This window comes from Sturnus vulgaris, chromosome 10, assembly GCF_052056855.1.
Source record: "Sturnus vulgaris isolate bStuVul1 chromosome 10, bStuVul1.hap1, whole genome shotgun sequence".
Classification (NCBI taxonomy): Eukaryota; Metazoa; Chordata; class Aves; order Passeriformes; family Sturnidae; genus Sturnus; species Sturnus vulgaris.
This window is the reverse complement of record NC_142252.1, coordinates 16,815,718-16,830,679: the sequence shown is the minus strand read 5'-3', so window position 1 is coordinate 16,830,679 and position 14,962 is coordinate 16,815,718.

Sequence of the window (14,962 nt, the reverse complement as noted above, 5' to 3'; positions counted from 1 at the left end):
GTGCCATCTGTGCCCAGTGACTTGTGACTGAGCCCTTGCTGTGCCGCAACTTGAGGCTGAGCTGCTTGACCTTAGCTAGTGGTCTGGAAAAAAGCAGCAAGGATGGACACAGCAAGAAAATAGAAATGGGCTGCCCATGGGAAATAAATCATCCCCATCCTTTTCAAAATTGGTATCTGCATACCCCTGTGAATTCTCTTGCCCTGGCAAAGGAACTAACCCCAGAAAGCTCCCAGATGGTTTCAGCCCAGGGGTTACAGCCTGAGGAGTGATCCAAGAGGTGGATTTGTCATTGCCTGGGGGCAGGACAGCATCTTAGTTCCTGCCTATGTGGCACTAAGTGCATAAACAGCACCAGAAATCAGGTCTGATCCAGCCTGCACAGCCACTGCGTGTGTTGGGACCGGGCACAGAGAGGTTGATGGGGGAATCAGCAGATTATCTGGCTAATTACATCCTGTTCTTTCCAAATGAGGCGAATTTCCAAGACGTTGCCCTGGTAAATTGGCAAGAACAGGGGAAGACAAATCAAGGTAATTGCTAATGAACTAAACTCAAAATCAGCTTGATAAATATTCCTCAGGCTTTGCAGACATACTTCCATTTGATCTCACTGTGAACTTGCAGACTAGCGGCACCCAGGCCAAACATTTTCTGAAAGCAATGTAATTCCAGGGGAGTTTTTAAAACTGAAATTACCTCAGGAAAACTGAAATGAGGCTGAGCTGGGTTTGACTGGAGGTCTATAAATCCCAGTATCCCACAGTGGCTGGGCAGAGGGGTGGGAAGACACAGAGACTGTGGGACTTTTCCTTGCTGCCTCATCCTTGGATATCCCTGGACAGCGCCACCCTGGAGAGAACAGCACACACCAACTCTGGGAATGATGAGCCTGGTAGGGATGCTCTGCTTTCCTAGGACATCTTTCTGGTCCCTGTTCCTGTATTTTACACCCTGTTCTCTTTTCATTTGCTCTCTCTGAGCATTTGGTTTTTTTCTGGCTTTTCCCTCTGCAGACACAATGGCCCATGAGGCATCTCTAAGCCTTGGCAGGTAGCTCTGGGTTTGATCCTATCTTAGACAGCTTTGGGGCTCCCCAGGGGCTGAGTGAGATCAAGAAGTCCCCAGAATGGTGAGATGAAGATCAATGCAATGAGGAGGATCACAGGAAGTCTGCATGGATGAACCATGTAACTAACACAAGGTTAATTTCCCCTCACATGTCCTGCCTGATGGCCAGCAGCTCTGATGCCCTTAGAGCATCCTTCTGTGCCTTCAGCAGAGCTATGAGACTTCTGTCATGTCAGCTCCAGGTCAGGGATGTAATTAGTGCCTAAACTCAGCTCTTCTTGGCCCACTCCATGCTGGCAGGGAGCCTGGTTTGGTTGGGGCTGTTCCCACACAGTGCTAGAGGTGACAGGGGCAGGTCATGAACCCTGGCATACAGAACCCTGGGCATTCAGGGCAGTGTCCTGGACTTACCCAGGCCAGCTGATGCTCACTTAGCAGGTCTAGAAAGGAGTCTGCCTGCCCCAAGCACCCTTGAAGGAGTTCCTGCCCCTAGGAGAAGAGGTAGACAATGGCCAGGACACAGACATCTGAATGACTCTGTGCCTGGAACAAGATTTACCTGAGCACTGAACCAAGTTCTGCAGGGAAAAATAAAAGTGCAGACCGCAAGTCAGTCAGTAAGCATGAAAGCCAGACAGATTTTACACTCCAACCCTTCTGCCTCCCTCCCTCCCACACCCTGGGCTCTGGCCAAGCAGGGACAGCAGGGATACTGACTCACAGGCTATTCATCTACTTTTTGCTCATTTGGGCTTCTCCTGTGCTTCTCAGCAGAGAGTTTCTGTCAGATGAACTGCTGGGCCTCGTCCACTTTTGGCTCCTGGGTTGACAGACTTGAGAAGGTGAACCAGACATGCAGCCACCCTGTCTGCATCCCCCTGGGTTTCCAGCTCCCCTGGGTGGGGTACTTGCTTGTACCTGGAATTCCTTTCCACCACAGAGATGCTGGGCACAGCATCCCTCACCTGCTTACAGGGAGAATGGATTACTGCTGCCTGAGCTCTGGTTTACCACAACTCCCTGTACTCAGCTGCTGCTGTACCAGCTGGGACATGCAATGAGACAGGAGCTGCATCAGCACTTCCCCAGCTGCCAGAACATGGAAGGCTGGAGGGGTCCATTTGCAAGGAGCAAAGCATTCGCAGCAGAGAGGGGCTGCTGGTGGATGTTCATCCCATGTCTCTGGATACCACACAGGTATGTTAAGCTGAGCAGGGCACAGGTCTCCCTGGAGAGACAGGGGACAGCAGAAGTGCCCCTCTGCTTACTTAAAAAAGGAACATCCACGTGACAGTCTGTCTGCCACTGAGCAGCCCTGCCTGGAGCTCAGGAACCTGAAATGAGAGGGAAAGCATAGCAAAGTCCCAGGGTAAACTTCTCTCTAATTTACTTTTTCTTAGGACTTTTCCTGGTCCCAGGCTCTGCCCTCATAGACACAGGCTGAGCAGTAGGATATATTGCCCTTGGATATTTTAGCTGAGTTTCCATTGCAAACTTTGCTTCAGTTTCTTCTGCTTGCAATGGTTTTTCTTTCTCCACATGATCTCAGCAAGCAATAGCTCCTTCCAGATTTCTTAGGTACCTCGTGGATGAATTCTGTGTGATGTGATTCATCCTTCAGGACACTGCTTCCATTATCCCTTCCCAACAGCTCTCCCGAGGAGAAACACCAGCCCCAGAGTGATAAGACATGATGATGCTCATGTCCAGCTAACAGACATGGTCTTGCCCAGGTAACCATGTGCAGATGCAGGAGCACCTGCGTGCTGCCCTTCCACTACTACTGCTCATGCTCTGGCTCCATCCTCTGCTGATTCATCCTCTGGTCACTCTCAGAGATTAAGGAGGCTTTGGCCATGGCAGGCACAAACTCCTCAGTGAGCTCAGTGAGGACATCCTGTCCAGGGGTGGAAAATGAGTCAGTGGCCATCTGAGCTTGGCATGTGCTCCAGCCACAGGGACAGCAGTCCCTGGAGGCAGACACCCTGTGTGACCCCAGAAGCTGCTTAAGCCTGAAGAGGAAAGCACATTTCCCGTGGGGGAGAGTGCTGGAGCAGTCACAGGGACAGGCACTCCCAGTCACATGGGGACTGCCTGAGCATGAACACCCTGGAGCAAGGCTCCTCAGTCTGCAGAGTTCCCCTGCCCTTTCTCTATTCCTTATTCACATACAATGTTTTGCACTGCTGCTGCACCAGCAGCACCTCCTTCCCTGGGGTCTCTGGCCTCAAACCCTACCTTAGTCCACAGTTTACCCCCTGCTTTGCACTCCTGTTTGTCTCTGCACTGAGCCATGCAAAATGGGGTGGCAGCCTCTGAGCAGATTCTTTTTCCCTGTTCAGTGGTGCATAAGGTGGGACATAGCAGAGCTGCCTCCTGTTTTCCCGGATAACCCATTTCCAGCTCTGATATGTGTGGATATGTGTAGCAAGAGAAGCTGGGAAGGGCCCTCTCCAAGGAGGTATGTCAGGGTAGCCCAGGCAGGCTTGCATTTAATAGTCTTAATAATCTCTCTTAGGAAGAGATCTGTGGGCTGAGCCAGAGAGAAAAAGGTGTGGGGCTGGATAACCACAACCTTGGGACTGTGGAGATGGGTGGAAAAATACCGTATTGCACAGCAGTACAGGGACAAGACCTAGTGTCACCTGCATCCTTCCCTGAAGGGAACCCATGGTGCCAAGTCAGGGTAGCCAGGGGCGAGGAGGCAACTCCCTGTTTCTAAACAGCCAGGACAAATATCCAGAAGAAGGCTGACTGGCCACTGTCTGACCCAGGCCCTCATTTCTAGAGCAGTTTATCTGGCTCCAGCCCATCCCTCTACTTCCTCCCACTTGGAACCTTATATCACCAACACAGAGCAAACACCAGCCAGATTTGTTGCTCTGTTCCTGCTCCCTTGCTCTGAGATGGGGCTGCTCCTCTCCTGTGCAAGAGCAGGGTTATTCCTCATCCCTCAACTTGCCCAGAGGACAAAAAGGGCTCTTGCAGCATTCCCTTCAAAGCAGCCCCAGCTTTGCCTGGAGAAGATGCTGAATGAGGAGGAGTCCATCCCTCTGCCTTCTCCCTGCTGCTGGCCCCAGATACATCATTTCAGGAAGGAGACAGCTCTGCTTTCTCACTGCCTGGTCTGCCAGAAGTGAGGGGGAGCTTTGATCAAGGCACAGCTATCTGTGCTCTGATCACTGCCTTTCCTGCAAGGGCCCTGTTCAGTGGAGAGGGCATATTTCCTTTAACCCTTCTGTCCCTGAGAGCCTGGAGCTCCACAAGAAAGGCACATTATTAGAACTTTCAGCCCAAAGGACTTCACATTTCTTGGGATGTCTGAGAACTGGTGATATTCAGTAACTGTGCCTTTTCAAGGATCCATTCAGTTGTTCATGCACCCAGGGTTTTGGTTTAGAAAATCTTTGTACTTAGGCTGCCTATAGGTCTAATTAATAAAGAGAATGAAGGGAAACTTTCTCAGGGGAACTCAGTGGCTCCCTTCTACCACATCAAAGCTGCTGAGAGATCACGTTATCTTGACAGATGTTGTATACTACAGATCTGGTTACTGAACTTGTGTTTCCCATGGACTCATTCCAACACTTCTTTTAATTTGTCATATTTGGGATATATTTCAAAGTGCAACATGCACATGGTTGCAGAAAAGTTGAAGTAAGTTGCTGATTAATGACCCTTTTCTTGGTAGTGTAGATGTGGTTGTTCCAGCTGTAGTAGATACTAAAGAAAAGATAAAGTCTCTTAGATTAAAGGTTCTTTTTTACTGTTTCTTCCAAGTCAAAGCAATTAATAATGCTATAACACAATGTGCTCAGCCATGTGAGGAGGGTCTGTACCTATCACTTTTCTGTCACATCAGTGGGAGTATTAGGCACAGGCAGTTGGGATGCTTTTTCTCTGAGAACATCTTCCCAGTCTCCACTTGTCTGCAGCTCTCTCGTTTGAGTGCTGGCTCTGTTATGGTGCCCTAAACAGATGTTTTATTTCTACTTCTTTTCATCCTTTTGCAATCAACCACAATCCAAAGCACTGGTGATACCACCAATCACAAGGTTTGACACCTACTGCCTTATAGTTATCAAAATTGTTTCTTGTCACAAACCTGAGATGAGATGAAATGAAATGAAATAATTAACTCCACCAGGTAGGAATATGCCCCCTCCTCAGCATTCAGAAGCTGCTGACCCAGCCAGGCTTGATGAATGCTGTCAGAGTCAGTCTGGATTGCATCTGGGGCTGTCTGTCCCCACTGGAGGGCCTCTACTTCCAAAGAGAGACTCCAGACATGACTGCAGTGCCAATACTATATATGGGAATAAATACACTCAGCAGCATCCTAATACTCAGCTTTGATCCTTGGCCCTTAGAGATAATGCAGCATCTCTGACCCCTGCAGTTCAGGCAGTCACAACCCCATGGCTAGGGGCATCTGTAAAGACCTGGCTTGGACTTTGAATGGGTGTCTGCAATGACGTGAAGTGCAAATGAGGGCAAAGGCAAGCACAAACAACCATGACTGCAGTAACTTCTCCATGCTGATGTGAGAATCCAGAGCATGCAGCTCTAAATGAACAGGCAGGGCCCAGCTCTTCCCCCCACAGCTGGAATGTGCAGGTATTCTCTCTGCAGAGACATTACCCAGGCCAACTCTTACCTACAGGTGACACAGGTGTTCAGCTAGAAACTTGATCTGAATCATATCTCTGCCTGCAAGCAGGACATCAGCGTGTGATCTAATTGACCTGATAAATGCCTGCAATAAATTCTGTTTAAAACCATCTCTATGCATCACTGTAAACACATTGAGGAAACAGAAAAGTGACAAACACTGAGAGTTGAACTTAATTCAGACCGACCACAATAAGTGCACTGCAGAGTGCAGACTCTGGCTCTTTTAAAGACAGAGAAGGCAGCAGTAGGATTCACAAAAGCCTACAATGCTGGAGCTCATTTTTCCCACCCACATGAGGAGCTGATGTATTTTCAAGTCAGGAGCAGCTGGTGATTGATGGTACATGTGCCTCACTTCGACAAGGAGCTGGGTCTGAACAGTGTATGTTTCATTAGTTCAAACTTGTTCAATCTTTTGTCTTTAAGAAGCCAGAGGCTGCTCCCTCATGGGGAGGATCTTCTGCCCAGCAGTTGGTTTGAGACCTTGCTCTGCTTTTCATACAGTGACTCTCCTTTGCCTCTATCTATGGTTTCCAGCAGTCACACATTTTTTAGGAGGAGGAACTGAGCCACAATTTGGAGATATGGTATGGCTGTGGTCACATAACAAGCTGCTGACCCCTCCAAAAATTCACCACTGCCTCCCTGCTCTCACCCTGTAAGTACATTCTGGAGGAAGTGGTCCTGATGCTTCAAAGGCTTTTCATCCTCCAGCTCCCACGTGCTGCACTCCCAGTCCTGGGGGGAGGGCAGGGGGAGTCTAGAGGCTGAGATATTTTCTGGTTGTCAGTATTAGACTGTTTGCTATTCTAAATGTTGTGGGGTTGTGGGGCTGTGCTTTGAATTAGCCAGGCTGCAGACCCTTGAACTGCTTCCCACTCCTCAAGCACTGTTCTCATCCCTGCAGCCACAGCTGGGGGAGGTTCCTGTCCTCCCAAGTTGTGATGGAGAGCAGCACACAGCAGCTGGAGTGCTTTGTTTCCAGTTGACCTAAGCCATGATTACACAGGGGGCTTTTCCTATTTGTAGCTCAGAACAGCTGGGGGATTGTCCCTGCCTGCAGCACATGGGACAGGCACGTGACATGGCTCTGTGTGGCAAAACAAACCTACACCAGGCATATGCCTTTCTTTTCGTGATTTTGCCGCCTTAACAGCCCCTACGTTTCAGACTGATCAGTATTTCCTTTCGGGGTATACATCTTCACTGCAGGCTTCACCATGGCTAACCCAGGCTGTTGCCTAGGCTTTGTCCCAAATTTTTTGTTGTCCCACAATGGCCATCCCCATGGTCCCACTGGTTGAAGTAATGAGAGAAGGTCTGAATGAGTGCCATGGCCACCCAGACTGAGACTCGGCCTCCTTGGACTGTGGCTCTAATCCACTGCTCAGGGGCCAAGAGTCCACCAGGACACGTACACTCATCCACCACTCTGTGCCAGTCCCACACAAGCCCTGTGGGGCTGGGGTTAGCAATGCACAGAGGGAAGCATGGGACTCCTGAGGAGTCTGGGGGCTGTGATGGCAGTGCAGGGTGGCTGCTGGTGCTCAGGCAGCACTTCCCGTGGAGGCAAAAGTAATTAGCCCAGCAAAACAAGATGTACACACAGGGGGTGTCTGAGGAGCCCCGAGGAAACCTGCTCTTTCTGGGAGGGAAAAGCAGGAGACAACTGTCTCTTCTGCTTTCTCCCCTAGCACCAGAACAGAGCAAATCTCCCAAGCCCTGATAATTACTGATCCCTAGAGTTCCCATCACCTTGCTTTCTGAACACAAAGCTGCCTGCCTTCCCCTGCAACCCCAAGCAGGAGTCTCCTAAAAACCTCAGCTTCTTGCCCCCGTTACCCCTGTGGGCAGCCAGGCCAGCCCCTGGGGCTTGGCCACCCTGAGACCTGGGCGAGCCCCAGCCACAGCTGCAGCAGCAAGGACAGAGCTATGTTTGACTTGCAGCTTCCCCTTTTCCCTAGTTTTCAGCTGCACGGCGACAATCCCAGAGGCCCAAAGCTCTCTGACCTTGGCTGTCCTCATTTGCTTCTAAAACTGGCTGATCACACTGGCGAGCTCCAAAATTGGCATCCCAAACTGCCATTTCCCCACCACGTGGAATTCCAGGCACCGCCAGGGGCTCCCAGCATTTTTAATTATTTTTCTCGTTTTTTTGAAAGCCCTTTTTATTTGTGCTATTTACACTGTTTCCAATGGGGCAGAATGGCCCTCTCCCCACAGGCTATTTGCTGTGTGCTTGCTCAGGCTGGCTCATCCTTCCCGTGCATCTCAGAGAGATACCTGAGAGCATGGAGGCAAATACAAGCTGACTGTATTTCCACTATGGAAAAGCCCCAGGGTTTGAGGACACGTGGGGAAACAGAGACCTTGGCTCCAGCAGTAGTGGTAGGCCCTGCAGTGCCTTCCTTACATTCCTCCTGTCAGGCACCAGGGAAGCATCCCATCTTCCCGGGAGAAGGGAAGAATGCAGATGTGAGGTATGTAATGACCAGCTGAGCTGTCATCAACAAGCATCTCTGCAGAGGATGAGAACAGGTGGTGACAGAGAGCTGATGGTACCATGAACCATGTCCTAGGGGAGGAGAGAGCAGCAGAGGAAGGTGTTGGATGTCACTGATACGCAGCATCCCCAAGACCCTTTGCTGGCAGGATCACGTAACAACAAATAGGAAATGAGGAGGATTTGTGGGAATGGGAGGGAAGACATGGCTAGTGGCAAGCTCATCATCTGCTGAAAGATGAAAAAGGTGGTGTCTGTCCATGTCTGATGTGCAGCTCATGGACCGGGAGCTGCTCAGAGGAGCTGCAGCGTTGTGGGTGCTGGCAGAGAGAGCAGCAGGAGGCAGCACTTTGCACTTTTACACTGGGCTGTCACTGCTGCATCTACACATAATTTTTCCATAGTACATCCTGATTGTGTCCATCCAGCAGGCCCTGCACAGCCACATAAGCAGCCAACCAAAAGAAACCCACATCCCACTACAGGCCAGCCAAGTGACCTTGCTGCTGTGCCCAGCTCTGCTGTTTCCATGCAGCTGGACGCAGAGACACTTTCACCTCAGTGGACCCATGGCTTTATTTTTGCAGAGGCAGATGAGGAGTGGACAGAGGGTGCTTTGCTCTGGCAGCAGACTGTGATCGTGTCCCTGGGAGGCAGTGGGAAGGTCATGCTGCACCATGCTCTGGCCACCAGCTCTGGGTTTTGTTTAAACAGGTTTAAACCAGTCCCCTCTGCCACAGCCTGTGTATGGCTGCAGCCATGGCTGCCTGGCCAACCCAAAAACTGTTTCACAAGAGCAAACTAAACTGACCATAACACTCTGATGTGGCCGTTTCCCTTTTCTATGCCCCCACTTGGGGTTAACCCTGGGCTGTTTTTGGAGAGGGGTTAGAGTTTTTCCTTGCATGCCCCAGGATAACCAAAGCCACTGCTGCACATCTGCAGACTATGGGAAATGAACCACAGGTCCAGCTGAAAGGACCTAACTCCCGAAGCCAGAGTGGTATAGTTAGAATGCATCCCAGTCCATTAATGCTCATTCAGACACTCCTCCAGTTTTTTTATCACAGGACTGTTTGTCCTTTCCACTAATTTCATCAAATAACTAGCCATACAACACAGTCTGCTGTGCCAGTGAGAGCAGGCAGGCTCCAGCCTAACCCATGTTGCTGACTTCTATCGATTACTCATTAGCCGTGGGTGTGGTGCAAGGCGTAGGAGTCATGAAACTTGCTATCCATGTAGGTCTGCACTGGCTTCTGCTCCCTGGGCAGCGCTTTGGCTTTGAATTGATCTTGTCCTCTGAATTTTCAGATTTATAGAAGAAAAATCGAACAATCAGTCCAGGTATGAACTGCCTCGAACTGGTTTTCTGCGCTGGATTACACTTAAAACGTTGCAACAGCTTTGGAACCTTCTTGTTTTTCCCTGTAAGAAAAAAACCACAATTCTGAATAAATTGCTGCTAATTGTGTTGGGAGGGTTTTATTTGTATCCCACTCTTCCAAACCCCAGAGAAAGTAGCATATGAAATAAGATACTTTATCAGTGCTTTCTCCTCCTGACCTGAACGATGAATCACAAACAAAATTTAATCTGTGTGATACAGCATACCATTGCACCTTTTACCTCTGCACTTTTACAAGCATAAATGCTGCAAAAAGAGGGCAGGATGATCAAAACCTGAGAAAAGAAAAATAACATTGAGGCATTTGTTGCAAAAGCATGGCTATTTGTAGAAGCTGTTGAGAGTAAAACACCGTTAGCTTGGCTAGGAAGGTTCATCCTCCCACGTGAACTGACGGGAAGGCAATAGGTGATACTGCTGTAGCCTGGAGTGGTATCTCTGCCTGGATCAGCTTAGGAGCCTCATCCTCTGAAACATAATCACAATGCGAACACCCACACTACCAACAGCCTTGCACAAATATCAAGCAAGTACAGCTTGTTTCCAGGAAAGCCAAATGCACAGGTATATTAAGATATTAATGAACTTCTTCTGCTAAAACAGGTCACAAGGAAAGAGAAAGATTCCTATTTTCTCTAGTTCCAACACATCATATCCCTCTTGACTATTTTTCTGGGGAAAGGGAGGGAAAATAACAGTTCTCCACTGTGCTGTGTGAGCTGGCCTTCACTCTCATCAGCTTCTGATCAGCAACACAGATTGTTCAGCACTGAACCAACATAAAGCACATGAACTTGAATGCCTGGATGAGTCATTTGCAGAGCTGTAAGCACAATGAGACTGCAGTAATGAAAAAGTGGGAGCTCAGAGAGTGGCCATTCTGTGAAGTGAGGGATTCCTGTGGTGTTGATTAGGTCTTGAGCATACCACAAGGTCCTGTGCCTCACATGCCCTGAAAATCAGAGCAGCCACATGGAAAACGCTGAGTTCCAGGAAATGTTTGGCTTGTGCCACTGAGTCTTTAGTGCTCCAAGTGTGCTAACCCCTCTCTGTGCAGCTATGACTGGGATGGAGGAAAGATTTTTGGTACCAGGTTCATATAGGGAGGTTGTCAGCCCCATGCTGTGTGTTTGGATGGAACCAGGTAGGCATGAATTGTGTATGGTTGGTGCGTGCAGTCTTGAGGACAAGCATCCATGTCCAGCAGACAGGGCCCTGGCACAATATGCACAGTTGTGTCTATCCAGGTGTTGCTGCAGGCAGCTTGGAGGGCAGTGCTCAGATCCCTCTCCCGGCCAGTGCAGGAGGATATTTGGGAAGACTCTGATGCTAGCAGCACTAAATATGTGCAGAGTGTATTGGTACCTCTAGTTCTTTAATATGGTATCCATTAGAGACCAAAACTTTTCTTGAATTAAAAGCAACCATACCTGATTCTTGCTGTAACAATAGTGACCTATTGGGCAACGTTATTGATGAATATTAACGTCATTGTTTGCAGAAAACTGGACTGTGGTTTTCATGTGACAAACCCAGCCCACTGATGTCCCCAAATTGTTTATTTTGTAGTGAGATTGAAGAGGGGAATGATTGAACAAGCCACAGCAGTCTGTGACAGCCCTGCTACAAGTACCAACTTGACTTTTGCCCCCTCCCTGTTTCTGCAAGGGGATATTAACTCTCTAGCCCATGTATGATGGATAAAGAATGACTACCCTCAGTGGTCTTGATGCTTTTGCTAACAAAATTTTCTTTCCTCTAGAACTGTGAAAGTAGATACAGGATATAAAGGAAAATTAATGGCAATGTCTCTTTACCCTTCAGTTATTGGCAACATACACCTACCTTTGTGGGCAGCTTGTTTCAATCTGCCAAGCTGCCCACATGGACTGGTGGCTCATGTGGCCCAGCTGAGGCTAAGTTATAACTCTCCAGAAGAGTGACCTGAAGTAGTTACAGTGCAATAGGAAATTTTTTGGGCTGCTCTGGGAGCTCAAAGTCTTGAACAGTCTATGTGTGGGAGGGAGACCTGGACATGATGGACAATAAAGGATTGGCCACTACACAGGGATAGAGAATCATGAACAAGCTGATAATGCAATCTCTTCAGACCTCCCTATTTCTGGGCTTGCTACGGTTTGCAGTGCTGCAGGCTAAATTTGGTCATGGGACTTCTACTTGAGCTGTCCAATTAATCTGTGAGTTCTGCACTTCATTGCTGAGAGCTCTGACCAGCAAGAGAGTAGAAAACCACTAGCAAGCATAACAACTGTCAGCATGCTCATCAGGAGAGACACATTCAGGAAACTCATGCTGAAAATGCAAGTGTCAGCACCCTAGACCAAGCATCCCACTGGGGAAGGGTAAGAAGATGATGTCTTCTGGTATAAGGTACATAGGAAAGGGGATTTGGGAGAGGGGAAAGAATTGGTCTTCCCAGTGTCCAGATCAGTGTCAAAGGAAGACACCTCCTCAAAGCCATCCACACTGGCCAAAGCATATTGTGTTCCCCAGACAAATCACAGAGCCCACAGGCCTGAAAAGAGGCAGTGGGTAGGTGGCAAGTCTGGTGTGACAGTTCTCCACTCCTGTTAACCCTCCTGGTATTCCACATAATTCCATGGACATCAGTCCAATCACATCGTGCTGCTTCTTTGAGGAACAGCTTTTCTTTCAGGGCAAAGAGAAAAGCTGTTTTATATCAGTGCCTCATTGCAATATTTTACCAGTAGTAAAACACTGACTGCACCATCCCATTAGTCACTCACCCAGCCTTTGCAGCCAGTCTTCTGGGCTCACCAGGCATTTGCCTCCCTTCAACACATAAGAAATTCTCTGCTTCCCAGTCCTGTGTGTAACAGGGTTTCGCATGGCTAATCTTAATTGCAATGATATGAACCCAAACACTGAATGCTGAGTGCAGCCATGCTCCTCAAGCTCATATGTCCTGAGAAGTCTGTCTCTCTGTTTTTGTCCAGGGTTCAGCTCAGTTTATTCACCTGGGCAGTACACGCTCCAGTTCCCCAAAACGCAGAAGCAGGTCCTACAGGGAAGATGTAATAGCAGAGACAGATGAACAAAGACCAACATCTCAACAAACTGAACCTTGGTTTTCCTGATTAATCTGGAGATGCTCCATTTTCTGCTCCAATGGCTCAAATCAGTTTGTTTCAAGCATTGCTTTAGATTTGTTGCTGATGGTTGTTTTGGGGTGGAGGGGAGCAGCTCCTTTCCTCTAAGAAAACTAATTGTCAGGTGTTGCTTCCTCGCCCTGGTCTGCAGGCCTTGGCTTTGAAGCTGCTGCTGGCTCTTTGGTCTGGCTCTGCTTTTCTTTTGCAGTCAGGACTGATTACAGCAAATCCCAGATCTTGAATCTGGGCAAGTTTTAATACTGTACAGGCCTTGTTTATGTAACAGCTCCCATCCCTCAGGGATGAATCCAGGACTCACAGCACTAAAAGCATTAGCTGCTGCCACTGGAGCTAAAGATGCAACTCCTCTGGCTGGTAGCACCAGTACATTTATAGCCTTTAGAAAAAGCGCTGGAGGAGACTTGTGACACACTAAAAAGTGGGTTATGCCTACTTAAGCATTTCATCCCACTGCTGTACTAAGGGAGAATGTACTCATAGGACCACAGGTGTGACAACACTCCTGATACTGCTGCCAGCCCATTGCCCAGAACTGAGTGGAGTGTACACATCATTACTTACCAGCAGTTTTCTAATAGCACTCATGTCCTCCCTGTTACTCTCAGATCTCCTCCAGCACCAGAGAAATAGAGGACGGAACAAGTGTAGGCAGGGCTTGGGCTCCCTTGGCTTTAACAACACTCTCTGCTCATCTTTCTGAACACACTTAATAATGACTTTGGCATAATGGAGGTTTATATTCTTCTTCCTTCCCAGGCATGTGATGCAGAGCCTTTGGGCTTCACCATGTCAGCAGCTCAAAAAACAGCCAGCCACCTCCAAAAAGCAGCTCTGTTTGTCTCCACATCCCAGAGGCCAAAGACATGCTCACACTCAGAAAAATTTCAGGTCAACACCCTAAAATATCAGTGATTCACCTTGAAGCTTTAACAGAGTTTAATTTCCCCCATCATTCACGCTTTGTCCTTTCTGTTTAGGCTGTTTAGCTACACAGTTCAGTATCTGATCATCTACTCACCCCTACATTAGTGTGTTTGGTGCAGACAAAGGTCAGTTTAATGACTGTTCAGGGACTTACTGTAAATTGCCTCCTGGCTTCTGTCCTAAAATCCACATTTTGCCGGGACATAGCATTTATAAAGCATGAAGTGCACCTTGGGCACCTTCCCCAACAAAATGCCAGTCCAACCAATCTGAAACTGCATGATTGCGAGCCCTGAGGAAGAGATTGCAGAAAAATGCAGCAGCTACACTTGTTCTTGGCTGCTATATCAGGGCAAGGTATGTCTGTCTGTCAGTTCCCCTGTCCCAAAATATTAAGAGCCTCTGCAATAGAGCTGATTCTCATTTTTTCCTAAAATAGAATCAGAGATCTGCAGGATGTGTGACCATGTGTGTCAGGGAGCTCTGCAGGGATTCTTTGGTACCTTAAGGGTGTCCTTGAATTGTTACTTGCATGGTGACATCTTTTACCTGTACCTCTGGCTTGTGGGCTTGGAGGGAATATTATGGTCCACTTTATTTCCATATTCTCATCTCCCTTCTTTACCTGAGTTCATTTCAGCATTTCTATCGAACTGACTCTCACAAATATTCCTGACAGGAGAGCAAGGACTGCGGTGCAAACAGGCACTCGTTACATAAACCACTTAAATGAGACATCAGCCAAATCTGGCTGGTGGAAGGAAGATGTCAGCTGAGGACAGGGTATTTAAACGCAGCAGGGGAGAAGCTACAGCTCAGGGTTTGTTAAGGATATTTACAGGCCTTTGTGAGAAGAAACGCAGCTGTGTCCATCTCCTTCACTGATTCCCCTGAGGCGGGGGCTGGACACCCTGTGCCACACTCCTTTGGGGAAGCAGGATTGCTGGCCCTCAGCCACCACCACACAGGGACACACAGCCGCAGCTTCCATCCCTTTCAGCCGGCGAAGCTCGGCTGTGAAAGCCCTGGGACAAGTTCCCGGTCCCTTTAGGTGGTCTGAAGGAGCTGGAAGGGCACAGCTGGAGCTTGGCAAGGGAAGCACGCCCGGCTCCTTGGGAAGCTCGTCGCTGCCTGCGGCAGTGGCTGCCGGGGCACGGCCGCTGAGCACAGGAGCCGGCACTGACTGCGGGCCCGGCCGCGGCCAAGGTTAAGCCCCAGATAAGGAAGGGC